Source organism: Canis lupus, chromosome 15 (assembly GCF_048164855.1).
Source record: "Canis lupus baileyi chromosome 15, mCanLup2.hap1, whole genome shotgun sequence".
NCBI lineage: Eukaryota > Metazoa > Chordata > Mammalia > Carnivora > Canidae > Canis > Canis lupus.
In genome coordinates, this window is record NC_132852.1 from 57057494 (window position 1) to 57073260 (window position 15767).

General features: G+C 34.5%; 1 long non-coding RNA gene across 7 annotated transcripts in view; it reads right to left on the bottom strand.

Moving 5' to 3' along the window:
• Positions 1 to 1190: 1190 nt before the first annotated feature.
• Positions 1191 to 15767, bottom strand: part of LOC140605308 (uncharacterized) — a 177737-nt gene continuing 163160 nt past the window's right edge. Inside the window, exons 7-10 of one of the 7 annotated variants that reach the window (XR_012008014.1) lie at positions 13076 to 13122; positions 10112 to 10240; positions 3934 to 5219; positions 1191 to 1854 (exon numbers count right to left, since the gene is read on the bottom strand). This is a non-coding gene — a long non-coding RNA (uncharacterized lncRNA). Of the gene's footprint in view, positions 1855 to 2946; positions 5220 to 10111; positions 10241 to 12563; positions 12858 to 13075; positions 13123 to 15767 lie in introns of those variants that run through there. The other 6 variants (XR_012008017.1, XR_012008018.1, XR_012008013.1 and 3 more) reach the window with 6 other exon arrangements.

A 15767-nucleotide genomic window follows, 5' to 3' on the forward strand; every position in this document is an offset into this window, starting at 1 on the left:
GGCTTTGTCTTGGTGGGGCTAGACCAGGCTCCAGGGCTAGAAGGACTCTTCATTTGGAGACCCATATTAGGTAAAACCACACACAACCAACTTGACTGGTCAAATTGTGCCACCACATTAGCTCTTTGGATGAGTAAATCCATGGGTTTGGACTACTTAAGTACTACAGGTGGGAAATCTGTCTGGCAGGATCCAAGTATTGGTGTTACAACCCCTTCCCTGCTTCTTTTATAATCAGATTTCCTATGATCAATCCCTTTAGATTCCCCTACAATCCCTAAGGAATAAAACCAGAGTGGATATGTCCAACCTGGGCTCTTTTTCCCACAGGAGGGACTTTAGGCTCAAGGGAGAGTTCTGATCTCTTGGCATGGTGCTCTGCCCAGAAGTGAAGTAGGGGCAATTCAGTGGTAACTGCCATTCTTACCCTTCTAATGTTGTATGTCTTGGCCTCTGTGGTACAGGAAGGGGTGGTGCTTCAGCCTCACCTCCACGTTCTAAGATTTTCTCAGTGATATATTGTCCATGAATAGTTGTTAATTTTTTAAATCTATTTTTTAAATTTAAATTCAATTAATTAGCATATAGTATATTAATTTCAGAGGTAGAGTTCAATGATTTATCAGTCATTATATAATACCCAGTGCTCATTACATCACATGCCCACCTTAATTATTGTTCTTCTGAGGGGAATAAAGTCATGAATGATCTATTTATTACCTTGCTGATATCATTTTCAGTTTCTTTTGCTTGTTTGTTTTTCTTTTGTTCCAACAGTAAAACCTTTGTCACTTTGGCTAAGATGTTGATATTTCCCCACTTCTAATTTCTCATGGATAGAGTGAGGGGAGTGATCTGGATGGACCTCTGCTATTCTTTCTAATTTTAACATGAGGCTGCCTTCTTTTATATTTAATTCTCAATGTGTTTTCACACGTAGTTAACATACTTTGTCCAAAATTCCCTGCACATGTGTATTCTTTCCCCACTATAATACAGGTTCCATGAGATTAAAGAAGATAAACATTTTATTGATAAATATCCACAATGCTTTTTAATAAATACTTATTATGTAAAATGATTCATAACTGATTATTCATTCACATTGTTATGCTATATTTTTCTTCATTCATTCATCATGTATAAATGTACTTAGCAAATAAAGATCTTCACATCACCTGCTTCTTTTTGATTCTCTGAATCCTGTCTCCCTGCAAAGCCAACTAAGCTTCAGCTTGTCTACTAAACTATACTGAAGTTTTCAGCTATAACCAATCTCTATCTTACTTATATTCCTATTACATACACAGTGTTTATCCTGTTATAATGGACCTATGAATAAAATCTTTAGGGACTTACTAATATGGCACTCATTGATACTACACTACTTATTAATATACTGTCCTGGAATGGTTCTGACTTGCTGAGTCTGTGGATTTTTCAAAGACAAGGATGTTATAACATGCTTTCTAAAATTTATCCATGGTATGTAATAACATCTAGATACAGAATCTGAAAACTGTAACACCTTCTCTTTCTCTCTCCTTTTCTCTCTCCTAGTAACACATATGCAAACACACATATATACACATGATCCTGCATGGCACTTCTGTATCCATGTTTTTTTTTTTTTCTAGCAGAAATTGAGACAGAAAGAGGGGTAAAGTAATAAATACTCCAGAAAATGGCCACTGAATTTTTTATCTAGTTCATGGGGATGATGGTCAATCCATAATTATCTGAAGTATAAGTGTATCATTCCATTTTTTAGTTGTGCCCATGGTGTGGAAATGCTTCTTTGTCTTTGCCACCATTTCTTTCTTTTTTCTTTCCTTCTATTTTTTTTTTCCTTTGCTATGAGAGAAGTCAAGAAGTCTGGAGTTATGCTGGTGCACAAAGCATTCTAAAATAGCCTTCATTTATGAGCAATCATCTATGAAGGACTAACATTTAAGGAACCTTGCTGTGTCCTTTTTTGAGATTACAGCTTCTGTGTAAGTGACAAATATATTTAGATGGAGCATGAAGTGTTCTCTGTACAGTTTTCGATTTGTATACTTAGCATTTGTATCTTTTAGGATAAAATGCCCAATGGGGAAATGTTGAAGAATGCTAATAACTACTAATAAATAACTAAAATAGATGTTGTCCCAGAAGGGCAACAGCAGGCTATACTTCTAGGGAATAAATTTGGGTAAATGATTTATGGTTCCTTTCTGAGTATATATTGTTAATAGTTTTTCTGATTGCACATTTCCCAAAATACAGAAAGAGATGATAGGAGAGATTGAGAGAAAGACAGACTTCTAATTATTTATCTTATGTCTACTTCTTCTCTGAATACTGTATGTGAAAAATCTCAAAAGAAAAATAAATGTATGGTAATGCATCAATAATTCCCTATTTTATATATTTCTGGCCAGCCCAATTGATCCAAAACCTCTAATAAAAGAATGTTGTATACATAATTCCTAATTAAGAGGATGCAAATATAGAACTATTTAGAGTATAGGGCCAAACTACACCTTTCTATTATTTTCCTTAGAGAAGGAATATAAGATTTTATTTATTAGGGCTCTCTCCATATTACAAATATATGAGCAACACTCTAGAAAACACATAAATGAAAATAAAGACTTTCTCCTCAAGGGGAAAGTGTCTTATTTAAAAGTCTGCTATATCACATTTGTTAAAAATTTAGGCCAATGCAAAACTAGAAATAATAATTATTGCCCAAAGCATAAGAGATTTCTGAATATTGAAGTTGGAGCATGAGAAAAGATGAATGATTAGTGCTAAATAGAGACTTAGAAATTATTCTGTGACTCATTTAACTGGTGATAATACTGAAGCCCAGGGAAGTACAATGATGAGCCAGACTGAGATAAAGACCTAAAATTCTAGAATCCAGATTCCCTCATTCTGAGGAATTACAGTGTCCTTTTCCTCCTGTATTTACATCGATAAGTTTAAGTCCAGTAGGTATTTGAAAGTATAGATATTTTTCTTTGTAAATATAATATAAAATGTTACTTTTTGAAAACAATTGAAAAGTAAATTAAATGGTAAATTTAGTGCATCTTCTCAAAGTTTACCAAAAATAAGCTCCTGACACAGCTTTTGTTGTTGGTGGTGTTGCAATAAAATATAGATAACATAAAATTTCTCATTTTAACCATTTTATGGGTACAGTTCTGAGATACTGAGTACATTCACATTCTTGTGCAACCATCACCACGGGCTCCAGAACTTTTATATCTTCTCAATTGAAATTTGTACCCATGACACCAACTTCCTGTTTCCCCCTCCTCCCAGCCACTGGAAACCACAATTCTTTATATTTCTACAAATTGGACTACTCTAGGTACCTTATATAAATGGAATCCTACTATCTCAGTCCTTTTGTGATTGGCTTATTTCATGTTATACACATATAATCTTTAATAATATGTCTATGTTCTTTTTTTCCCACCTTTCTGAGGGATAATTGACAAATAAAAATTGTATATATTTAAGGTATACAACTCCATGCTTTAATTTATGTATACATTGTAAAATAATCACCACAATCAAAGTAATTAACATAGCCATCACCTTGCATAGGTTACCATTTTCATTTTGTTATTGTTTTTTGTCATGACAACACTTAAGATCTACCTTCTTAGTGAATTTCAACAATACAGTACAGAATTGTTAATTGTAGTCACATTGCTGCACATTAGATATCCAGAACTTATTAATCTTGCATAACTGAAACTTTATACTCCTTTACCGATATCTCTTTACTCCCTCCTCCCCAGCCCCTGGCAACCACCATTTTACAATCTGCTGGTTTCATTTTGATTATTTTAAGTCCAACATATGAGTGAAATCACACGTGTTTACTTTCTGTGTTTGACTTATTTTACTTAACAAAATGTCCTATGGGTTTACCTGTGTTGTTGCAAGTGGCAGGGTTTTCTTCTTTTCCAAATCTGAATAATATTCAATTTATATATATATATATATATATATATATTATTGAGAATAATGCTTTAATAAATATATGTGCACATATTTCTTTGAGATCCTGATTTCACTTCCTTTGGACATATATCCAGAAGTAGGATTGGATTGCTGGGTCATATGATAATTATGTTTTTAGCTTCTTGAGGAATGTCCATACTCTTTTTCTATAATGGCTATACCAAGTTGCATTCCTACCAACAGTGTCAAGGGTTCTTTTCTCCACATCCTTGCAAACAATTGTTATTTTCTGTCTTCTTGAGACTAGTCATTCTAATAGGAGTGAAATGGTAGGTAACTGTGATTTGACTTGTATTTCTCTAATGATTAGTGATGTTGAACATCTTCTCACATACATATTAGCCATTCATATACCTCTTGAGAAATGTCTATTTAGGTTATTTGCTCATTTTTTTTCAATTATATTATTTGGCTATTGATTTTTTTTTTTTTACTATTGAATTGTAGGAGTTCCTTGTTTATTTTTGGATATTAACTTCTTATCAGAGAGATGGCTTGCAAATATTTCCTCCCATTTTTCCATAGATTTCACCCTATATCTCTCATAGATTTTTTTTTTTCACTCTCTTGGTTGTTTTCTTTGCCTTGCAGATGGCTTTCAGTTTGACACAAACTCACTTTTCTATTTTTCCTTTGTTGCCTGTGTGCCTTTGGTGTTATATCCGAAAAATCATTGCCTAGACCAAAGTCAAAAATCCTTTTCCTTATGTTATTTTCTAGTAATGTTAAGGTTTTCAGTGTATGTTTAAATCTTTAGTCCATTTTGTGTTGATTTTTGTATATGATGTGAAATAAGGTCCTATTAATTCTTCCACATATGAATATTCAGTTTCACTAACACCATTTTTGAAGAGACTGTCCTTTTAAATTTGTCATGAAAAGTCTGAGATTTTACACTGCTTAGAAGCTAACAAAGTAGTTTGTTAAAGTCATAGGCATGTTGGTAGAAGACATGAAAATCCTGAGTTAGAGATAAAGGAACAGCTTACTCTTGGCACACTAAGCCCATGGGTATGGTGTTTGCATCACTTTTGCCTCTCCAGTCCCACAGATTTGAAGTGAAGGTGTCAGAGGTCTATTGCACTCATGTGGTTATGTATCACAGTTGAGGAGCCCTGAATTTAGGAAATCCAAACCCTTTCTTTCTTCCTTCCTTCCTTTCTTTCTTTCTTCAAGCAAATTAGCTTGTTATCCTAAAAAAAAAAAAAAAGACATATTTGTTGTATTGGACTGTAAGTAAATCTGTCCTTTGTTTTCAGAGAACTTGATTATTTTCCAAGGCTTTTCACCATACTAACATCTTTGAGAAGATTGTGAAAAAGAAAAAAAGGCATTCAGTGCTTCACCCACAAGACATCCAACAGTGGGATAGATACAGAAACTGTGACCCAAAAATCTTTTATTGATTCTTTCTTCATTTACTAATGGAATCATTCATGTATTCATTCATTCTTCTATCCACTTTTTTTTTTTTACTATTTATCAGTGAACATCTCATCTTTTTGACAGAGACTATTCTATTCTTCCATATCTCTCCATTTCAACCAAATGGAATAGATCTTTCTACTTTCAATTAATCAATCAATCCTTCCATGAACTTTTCTAACATAGTGACAGTGTTGATTTTTTTAATGTTCTTCCTTTACTCAGAAAATCATCTAACTTATTTCTACTATTTGAAATCCTTTGTTTCCCTTGAGAAAAAAATTCTTTATCATTTTTTTCCAATTCCTATGATTGGAACTAACTATCTACTTTGGTTGATCTCATATAACAATGATGCCTTATATTTTTATGACCCTTTTTGAATTCTTGATTTCTTTGACATTTGTCAGTTACTCACATTTGGTTCTAACTCCCTATCTTGGAGTGTAAGTTCCAAGGAAAGAGAGCCTGTTCAATCCTCACTTTTTTGTTATACCCTATAGTGCCTTTGCAGTCTCTTGCTCATAGTTAGAAACTGCATATTAATTAAAATTGATATTTTTAAAATTTGGTCTGTGTTGCAGCTGTGCTTTTATTTGGTATGCAAAATTACAGTAATTAACAAAGTAGTTACATCATTTAACCTATTTTTTCATTGCATTTGTACTTACACAGAATGAATATATGTATGTATGTATGTATATGTATATAAAATCACAACATGAAGCATATACAGGGCACATATATATATTGCAGAAATAAAATTTTGCCTACTACCTATTATTTGGTTACAGATAAAAAATAGGTATATCACCTCAAAAGAAAAACAAAACAGGGTGTCTGGATGGCTCAGTTGGGTAAACTCCTGACTCTTAATTTTAACTCAGGTCATGATCTCAGTATCCTGAGTTTGAGTCCAGCAGGGGGGCTCCATGCTGGGTGTGAAGCCTACTTAAGATTCTCTCTCTCCCTCTTCCTCTGCCCGCCCCCCTTCCCTCAGCACACATATGTGCTCTCTCTCTCTCTTTTTCTCTCAGGAAAAAGAAACAAAACCCCACAACAACATATTCGAAATTAAGCTTAGAGACAAAATGACTAAAAGTGAAATAACTAAAAATGCCAAGTATTTTCAAGGATGCTGAGCAGCTGGAACTCATAAATTACTGGAGAGAGTCTAAATTGATATAGTCACTTAACATTATTTCATAATATCAATCAGAGATTAAATATACATCTATTCTGTGACCCAGCAATTACTCTCCTGGCTATACAACACCATCCCCAAATAAATGCATATGCCCATCAAAAAGCATACACAAGAATCTCCATAGCGTGTTTATTCATAATAACAAAATAATGGAAATAATTCAAAGATACATCAACAGAATTGGTAAATCATGATATATTCACAAAATGGAATATTATATATAAATTAATTGTAGTTTTGCTACACATAACAATATGGATGGATTTTATAACACAGATTGTTGAATGAAGAAAGCAGATACAAAGAGGGCTTGGTATCATTAGTATCATTCCACTATGAGAAATTCAAAACTAAGCAAATTAAGTTTGTGGTAATAGAAGTAAGAATAGCATTTATATTTGTGGAGTATTAACTATTGAGGGGGCTGCTGGCATGTGATCAATTTTCTAAATTTTGATATACTTGTGTATGTGTGTAGTAGTTGTGTATGTGTATATATGTATACAAATAGTGTGTATATACTGTGTTCATAGTGTGTATGTACATTGTGTATATTGTGTATTGTATATTAGAATAATAAATCTGATGTGAAAAATAATAGATAATTATCTCAAAAACTTAACAAAAGATGTTGATACTATTATTATCTTAGAATATTATGTTTACTAGTATTTGATATTCTTGAAATATCCAGCATTCAACATGTTTTATGATCTCCTGTCCTGATGAGATATAGTCAGCCTACTTGTTCAGCAGCTGAATGAGTTTAATGCCTGTGAGTAGTGATAGTTCCAGGTGGTTCTGAGCTCAGAGGTACTGGCTATCTTGATCCATGTTGAAACATTTAAGATTTACTAGCAGGAGATACTACGACTACTACTACTACTACTGCTACTACTACTACACACAACAATGAAAGCACTAATGGTAAATGCATTGGAGAGGGTTGGTGTTATGTGAGGCAAATCTCCAAGCATGTTCCCTTATCTCTCCAGAGCACATGGTTGATCCTCTTGGGGGTGGTTAGGGTTGTCACCATACTGAAAGCTGGTGAACTATGGAAAATGTAGAAAGTCACAGCAGTATGGAGAGAGGTTTAACCAATGGATGTTTGTGTGGAATCGTATTTCCAATGGGAAGTGTTTGGGATTTTATATTTTCTCCTCACAGGAGCTGGGATCTTAGGTCAATAAAGCCACCTAAGGTTCTGCAAGAGAAAGTACACACGTTCATTATATTTCCCAAGCAACTCCACAGAATGCATGACTGCTAAAGAAATCTTAATAAAAAAAATTGTTTCCCAGGGTTTTCAGAATCAGATAAGATAATGTATGTGAAGATTGCTCACAGAGCCATCGTCTTTCAGTAGGTACTCATTTTACCTTGTTATAAGATGAAAGCCAATTATCTTAACCTAATATATGATATGTGGGAAACAGAATGCCGAGCTATTGGCAAAACACTTTCTCCTCCCTCTTCAGTCCTCACAAAATCCCATGACATGGCCACACATTCTTGTGTCTGGAGAGGGTGGAAGTTGTAGGTCTTGATTAAGTGGCTCAACAAAGTCATTATAAAAATAAGAAAAACCAAAGCACCTAATTCTGCAATCTGAAACTTGTACTTCTGTTAAGTAATGAAGACTACACAGGTGCAAAGCACATCCTGATAATAGAAAATAATGCATATGAGCAAAAATAAACATTTTCATCATTGAAGGAGATAAATCCAACATACTCTGGCTTTCCTGAAATCTTTATATTCTCTAGCTCAAAAGATGGTTTTCAACTGAAGATAATTTGAGCATGAAATTCCATCCACCAGTCATCCTCCTCTGCTTAGAATTATATAAGGAGTGTTTAGTACTGCGTAACTATTGAGAGGTCAGTGTCTAGACAAAGATGCACCAGGCAGTTTGGGTCCTGCTGTGTTTTAGGAGCATATGACATGGCGTGAGCACCTTCACCTCTGTCTTCAACCCATCCTTGAGAAAATAATGATGATAAGAGCAACTTCTGCATAGGGTAGTCATGAGAACACAGAGATAGTCTGAATAAAGCCCACAGTGTGTGTTCCACAAATTTCCCTATTCCTATTACTCTGTGTCCAGAAGTGTGCTGCCAACACCGTGGAGAGCTCTTCAAATTAGAGCTACAATCTTGTAGTTCCCCTAACTTTTACAGTTCCTCAAGTCACTTGGGTTGAGGGTGTTAATCTATTTCAATTGATTGACAGTTGCACAGTAGTCAGTTACTTGATTTATAATTTGTACCAGGTTATTGAATTTATAATTTGGACTGAGCTCTAAATGCGTTTTTGATTTATGTGTGTCCCCCACGCAGTTACAACAAATCATTGGTGGTTGAGCAACATTTACTGTAAGACACACACATTTAGCAGTTGGATTTTAAAGGGCAAAGAAATTTATATTTCTTCATGTAAATGTAAAAAATCAATGCTTCAAATAATTGCAAAAGAAGCAATGTGATCAAGTGAGGAGAGTCATACCATTTAATAACCAGAAAAAAAACCCTTTCTGTTTATAATGTTGTCCCTGTCTGGGTTGCATTACAGATGTTGAGAGTTATGCCAGACAACGGCGAGGATCTAGGTCAGCATTTTTACTTTACACACAAGAGGGCTAAAGTGCTCGAGGCCATAAAGTAGTTAGTGGCTAAGTTAGAAATTTAACCAACTTTCCTGATTCTTGTTTAGGAATCTTTCCACTCTGTCTCAGTTTTTTTTGTGGTTCATTTTCTTTCTCTGAAAAGTGCAAGGATAATATAGTCTTTGCTTCTCAGTGGAGTATTTTTTTAATACATGAAACAATACACTTGGTAGGCCTTGACAGTATACAGTACTGTATAAATTTTTACCTACATCCAAACCTTGGTTTCTTAGGGAAAGAGTGAACAGAAATCAAGGAGCACTATGAGTAGAAGGGCTCTATCACCCACATATTTTCAGTTTTAATCCTTACTAAACCCTATTATTTTCAGATGATAAAACTAAGGGTCAGAGAAGTTAAAGAAATACTCAATCTAGGATTTCAAATATCCAAGGCTTGCATATGTGTCACTGCTGTTGGACTCAGAAAATAAGGCCTACCAGGTCCCTTAATGCAAGACTGTGAATTTAGTATTTTCTGGCAAAGGAAAAACACCTGCCTCTTTAAGATTTGACCCTAATTGTAAAACAGTTTTCTTCTTGCTGCGATATTAGGTGTCATATTAATCTTTCTTTCTGACCTCATTCTGGCAAATCGTCTTGGAGAGAGGAATAAATAATGTTCTTGTAAATTGATTTATATGAACTCTAGAGATATAGCACTAGCAAAAAATACCAGGCCACGTCTGGGCCTCAGTCAGTAGATCAAAGGTGTCTCTGCCTTATTATTTGCTCCAAATCAAGTTCAGAATGATTACTGAAATGCCCATTTTCCTAATGTCATACCTCCAGTCAAGTGTTCTGACCTTTGACCTCCACTGATCTTGTCTCAAATAGAATGCAATAACTTTTCAAAATGGCCAGGAAACATCCAGTTGTAGGAACCTGAACTTGAAATGGAGGGTCAGGCTGGAGCTGCAAAAATGAACAATCAGGACAAAGAGAATGTAACTTTAGTCTTCCAAGTTCTAAAATGAACACTGCAAAAATACTATTTTAGGGCATCTTAGGGCCCTATCTCTTTCACTTTGAGCTGCATGATTAAAGCCTGATGATTGTTTTCAATTTTCAACTCCCTTTTGATTATTACTGAATGCAACTTTCATCCAGCAGATACACTAAAGCAAGGGGGTATGGATGTGCCCATATCCTCCCACACTGTTTTAATCATTTCCTTCTCTGTGGAAAATGGCACTCTTTATTGTTAAGAGAGCATGATCATCTTTCCTTCAATTCCAAACATGCTAATTGAATGCCTGCAATTTAATTAGCACTCCAAAAAAGAAAAGGAAAAAACAACCCAGGATATATTTACTGACCTTAAAAATATTATTTCATTGATGGAGAAAGAAGTAACATTGCTTTAAAAAGGAAATGTAGTATATGATTGTGTCTTAAAGTGATTGTTGCAGGTAACCAATAGAAGACTAATTGCATAAGAGGATGGACAGGTATAGGAAAGCAGCCAAGAGATGAATTTTGCAGAATGGCTTGACAGGATCATGACATGAGAAGAGAGAAGACACAGAAGTAGCATGGCTGACGTGATGGAGATACACAGTAAACATGTTTAACCTAAACATATTAAGAGTGAGACATTAACTTGGAGAATCAGTGGGACAACAGTTGAGTAGAAATGTGACCTCAGTAAGAAGATGCCTGGAATCCAGCTGAGAAATTTGGACTCAATCGTGTGTGGACCCAAGAGCAATATGGAAGATTTCAGAGGCCATGATAAAAGGCTTCAAGACAGCATGCACAAATATGTTGGATGAGAATGCCAGGTGAGGAACCAGAGGCAGGGACTCTATATATCAAAGATACTGCCAGGTGGCAGCATTAACAGGAGGGACTAAGCCAAGTAGCAAGAGGAATTATGTGAGGACAAAGGGGACAGAAGAAAAACACAAAGCTGAGAACTTTGGGGAAGCCCGATGGAGTCTCGGTAATAATTTTTGGGTAGTGTTGCCAGCTACAGCAAGTAAAAACACAGGAGCCAGTTACCTCTGGTTTCAAAACAAATAATTAATACAGTTGTAATAGAGATATGACCCACACATGTATAATTACACTAAGAGTTATTTATTATTTATTTGAAATTCAAATTTAACTAGGTATCTATCATCTATTATCTATCTATATCTATCTATCTATCTATCATCTATCTATCTATCATCTATCTTTCTATCTATCATCTAGTTTCTGTCAGCCCAGTCTGAGGAATTTACCTGTACCAGTATTTATCCTACATTTTGGAAACACTCAAAGAACATTCATTTTTGTGCTGCAGAAATAGATGGATTTCTAATATTTATGTAATGTCAGAAGTACAGACCTGCTTAAGTAAAAAAAGTTATATAGATAACAGATACTGTATATGGAGATTAAACTTAGCTTGGGGAAAAGTTATAGCACTAATCTAGGTAAGACTTTCATTAAAAACACACATTTGACCTGCAGTTCTGAGGAAAACAGTGGAAATTATAGTTTTAAAGGAGAATATGCAATTACCTAGAACTTGTAGTTTCAAAACTATAATGAAACATATTTTAGTGTTTTTGTGGAGAGTATATGAATTAGAATGAACAGCATAGTTGGATGAATTGCTATACCACATGATGCCAATTGAACTAAACTTTAAAGGTGGCCAAATAAGGAAGTAAAATAATTTGTCATACAGTTTTCCTGTTTTTGTAAAGGGAGCGATGATTAAGAGTAGGCATTATGGAAATAGGTACTTAAGACTCCCTTAAAAACTAAGATTACACTAACAGCCTTAAGAAACTCAAGAAATCGTGTCAACTATTAAAAAGTGGTCATAGAAGCAAACAAAAGCATTGACCTTCTGATCAAAGAGCTATGGAGAAAGAAAAAAAGATTACATGGATTTTGTATAATATAAAATCGAAAAACAGGAAAACCAACAAACTACATCTAGAAGATGCACAACGGGCAGTGGCTGGCAGCAGAATGTGTTGTTGATGTGGGGAGGTGTGTGTACAAGGGCTGGAAAATCCCATGACAGAGAGATTTGGTTGTACCTGTGAAATGTCCACATTCGTATTTCCTTAACCCCCTTTAGCATAACCAAATTCTGCTCACTCCAAGCACTCTCTTCTCATTATGTAGACTTTCTAGATTGCTCTCCCTACTGTTCATTTCTTCCTTCCTTCAAAAACCCTTGTAATCTACTCTACTCATTTTTTTCTCATAAAGATACACAGCTACATAGGCTTCATTCATTACACATCTTCTCCCACCGTCGTGAGAAAAGAGATCAATTTATTTTCTGTAGGTAGTTCTAAGCACATAATGGGTGCTCAATAAATAGTCCATAGGTTCAACAGAAACATGGAAAAGAAAACATCATGCAACTTTGAATAGGAAGCCAGTTTTGATTGATTTAGTTGATTGATACAAAGCTCATTTGTTTGTTGGCTTGCAACACGGAGGCTTGATTTGGTAGCAGATTTTCCATATAAGCTTCCTGTAGCACAGATAAGTCTGTGAATTCATGAAGAAAGTTTCTCACCTAGTGAAGAGCAATATAAAAGACAGTTTGAGATATTACTCCTTGTCTATTTGTCAAGGCAGTTTTTAAAAATCCAGAATGACTGTCATATCTGACTTTCAAATGAGGGACATTTTCACTTTGATTCTTGTCAATTATTAAATATTTATCACTTTTATAAAAGAAAACAATAGACTAGTTGCAGCAGTCAGAGCTTTACATGAAATAAAATGTGTTACCTGGAAGAACCCAATCATTCTTTTATATCGCTAATCTTCAGAATCATCTGAAAACAGATAAAAATGACAGATTTCCAGGATCTGCTGGTCACAATGTGTGTGTCTTAAAATCCCGTTATTCCTTTCTAATGTTGCAACTTCCCTAATCACACTGTAGTCTCAATATACAATATTTTATTTATATGTATTTTTCTGTATGTTAGTAAATTGAACACCAATAAAAAAAAATTGCAAAAAAAAAATAAAAAAATAAAAAAAATATATGTATTTTTCACTCAACCCTGGATTTCTGAATTTAGGTAAATACAATGATTCATATTTTTCTGTAGTGCCAAACCAGTTGTTCCTTGACTGTGTCTATTTTGTAAAGAAATCATTGGCATGAGGAAATTCTCCAGATGTGGTTGTCAGATTCATTAAGTCTGGGGTGGGATCCAGGAAACTAAAATTAAAAAAAAAAATCAAAGGTGATTCTGTTCATCAGTTGTATCTGGGAATCACAAATCTATTCTATTGCCATGGTTTTGTATTTAAAAAAAATCAACCAAAAAAAAAAAAAAAACGAAGAAGAAGAAGAAGAAGAAAGAAATCAAGGTCTCAGAAGGTGAAAAGAAAAGAGATTTGTGAGTATCATAAAGCTTTTTATTGTTGAAACAGAGTAAGAGCTCAGATGTGCAACTTCAGTGTACTGGAACTTGTGTGTCTACACTTCTGCTGTGTTCATTTCCTTGACAGCCCAGTTCCCATTGATGTAAGTATGCCTAGGACTTAATTTGAGGAAAACCACAGCAATCTGCCTCTGGAAGCAATGCTTTTGAAAACTGAGAAATTCAAAGGGTTGCTGGAAATCAGGCATCAGTGAGAGTCATTTAAGAGTGAGATGAATATTTACTTCTTTGAACAATATTATATGAAAGAAATGGACAATATCTTGTCACAGTGTGGGATCAAAATCCTGTGCTCCTAAGGAATGGTTCAATTTATGAGCTAAAAGCACTGACAATAAAGTAGCGCGTATATATTCAAATAACCCCTTGATTATATCCAGAATGTAATAATAGCACCTTACTATTAAAAATCCTCCCCAAAACAAAAACACACACAAAAAAAATATTGTTCCTGCAACACCATGGTATATCATGCTCATTTCACAGACAAGGAAATCCAAGTGTGGGGATGGGTAGCACAATGAATTAGTGGTTAAATCCAAGAGTAAAATTTGTGTCTTGCTATCTCAATTATTTTACTTATTGCTATACCTATGCACCTTTCTCTTCTTTTACAAAATTGGGTAAACTCATCTATATATAACTATATATATGTATATAAATGAATGAATATGAATATGTTTATTATAAGAGGTCTAAAAAATGTACATGCAAATTTTAAATAATCAATTTAGGTGGAAAGTGTCTGACTAGAAAGTATACTAAGTGTTTTGTCTGGGCTAGAGCTGATACTCAAAATGCACCATTAAAACAGAGGTGAGAATAGCATATATGTGTTCTTTTGTATATTCTGTATCAGATCAACCAAAGCAAAAAGAAACCAAAATATAATAACAAATAAAATCAAACAAAAGGAGGGGAAAGCCATTTTAATCTTCACATAGGAACATGGAATAGATGTTTCATTAAATTTTTATACTTAGGGCTCAGAAATCCCAAGCAAGAGAACTTTTTGTATCCAAAATAGTGTTTCAGACATAGAGACAAATAACTGATGAACCTGAGGTAAGAAATAACCCATGGAAGAACAACTATTTTCCTTAGACAAACATTTCCACAAAGAAGGAAGGAGTTCTGTATAATAGGCAACTTTATTATTAACTATTATTATTATTAATTATTATTATTATTAAATTAGGATTAAAGACCACGTAGTATCAGTTTCAGGTGTAAATGTAGTGATTCAACACTTCCATACATCACCCAGAGCTCATCACAAGTGTACTTAATCCCTATCACCTGTTTAACTCATCATCCTACCCACTGCCCCTCTGGTAACTAGCATTTTTCTATAGTTAGGAGTCTGTTTCATGGTCGAACTCTCTCTCTTTTTTTTTTTTTTGCCCCCTCACTGCTTATTTGTTTCCTTTCTTAAATTCCACATGAGTAGAATAATATGCTATTAGCTTCTCTCCAATTTATTTCACTTAGCATAATACTCATTAAGCTCCATCCATGTCATTGCAAATGGCAAGATTTCATTCTTTGTTATGGCCGAATAACATTCGTTTTATCCGTTCATCCTTCAATGGACATTGGCTTGTTTCCAGAATTTGGCTATTGTAGATAATGCTGCTATAAATACTAGAGTCCATGTATACCTTGAATTAGTATTTTTACATTCTTTGGGTAAATACTTAGTAGTGCAATTGCGGGATTGTAGGGTAGTTCTATTCTTAACTTTTTGAGGAATGTCCATACTGTTTTCCAGAGTGGTGGCACCAGTTTGCAGTCCCACAAACAGTGCAAGAGGGTTCTCTTTCCTCCAGGTCATCAACAAAATCTATCGCTTCTCATGTTGATTTTAGACATTCTGACTGGTGTGAGTTGATATATTCTTGTAGTTTTGATTTGTACTTCCCTGATGATCAGTGATGTTCAGCATCATTTCATTATAGTGGGCAACTTTAGTGACGGAGTAAATATTGGGGAGAACAATGCTGTTGAGTATTGTACTAATTGCT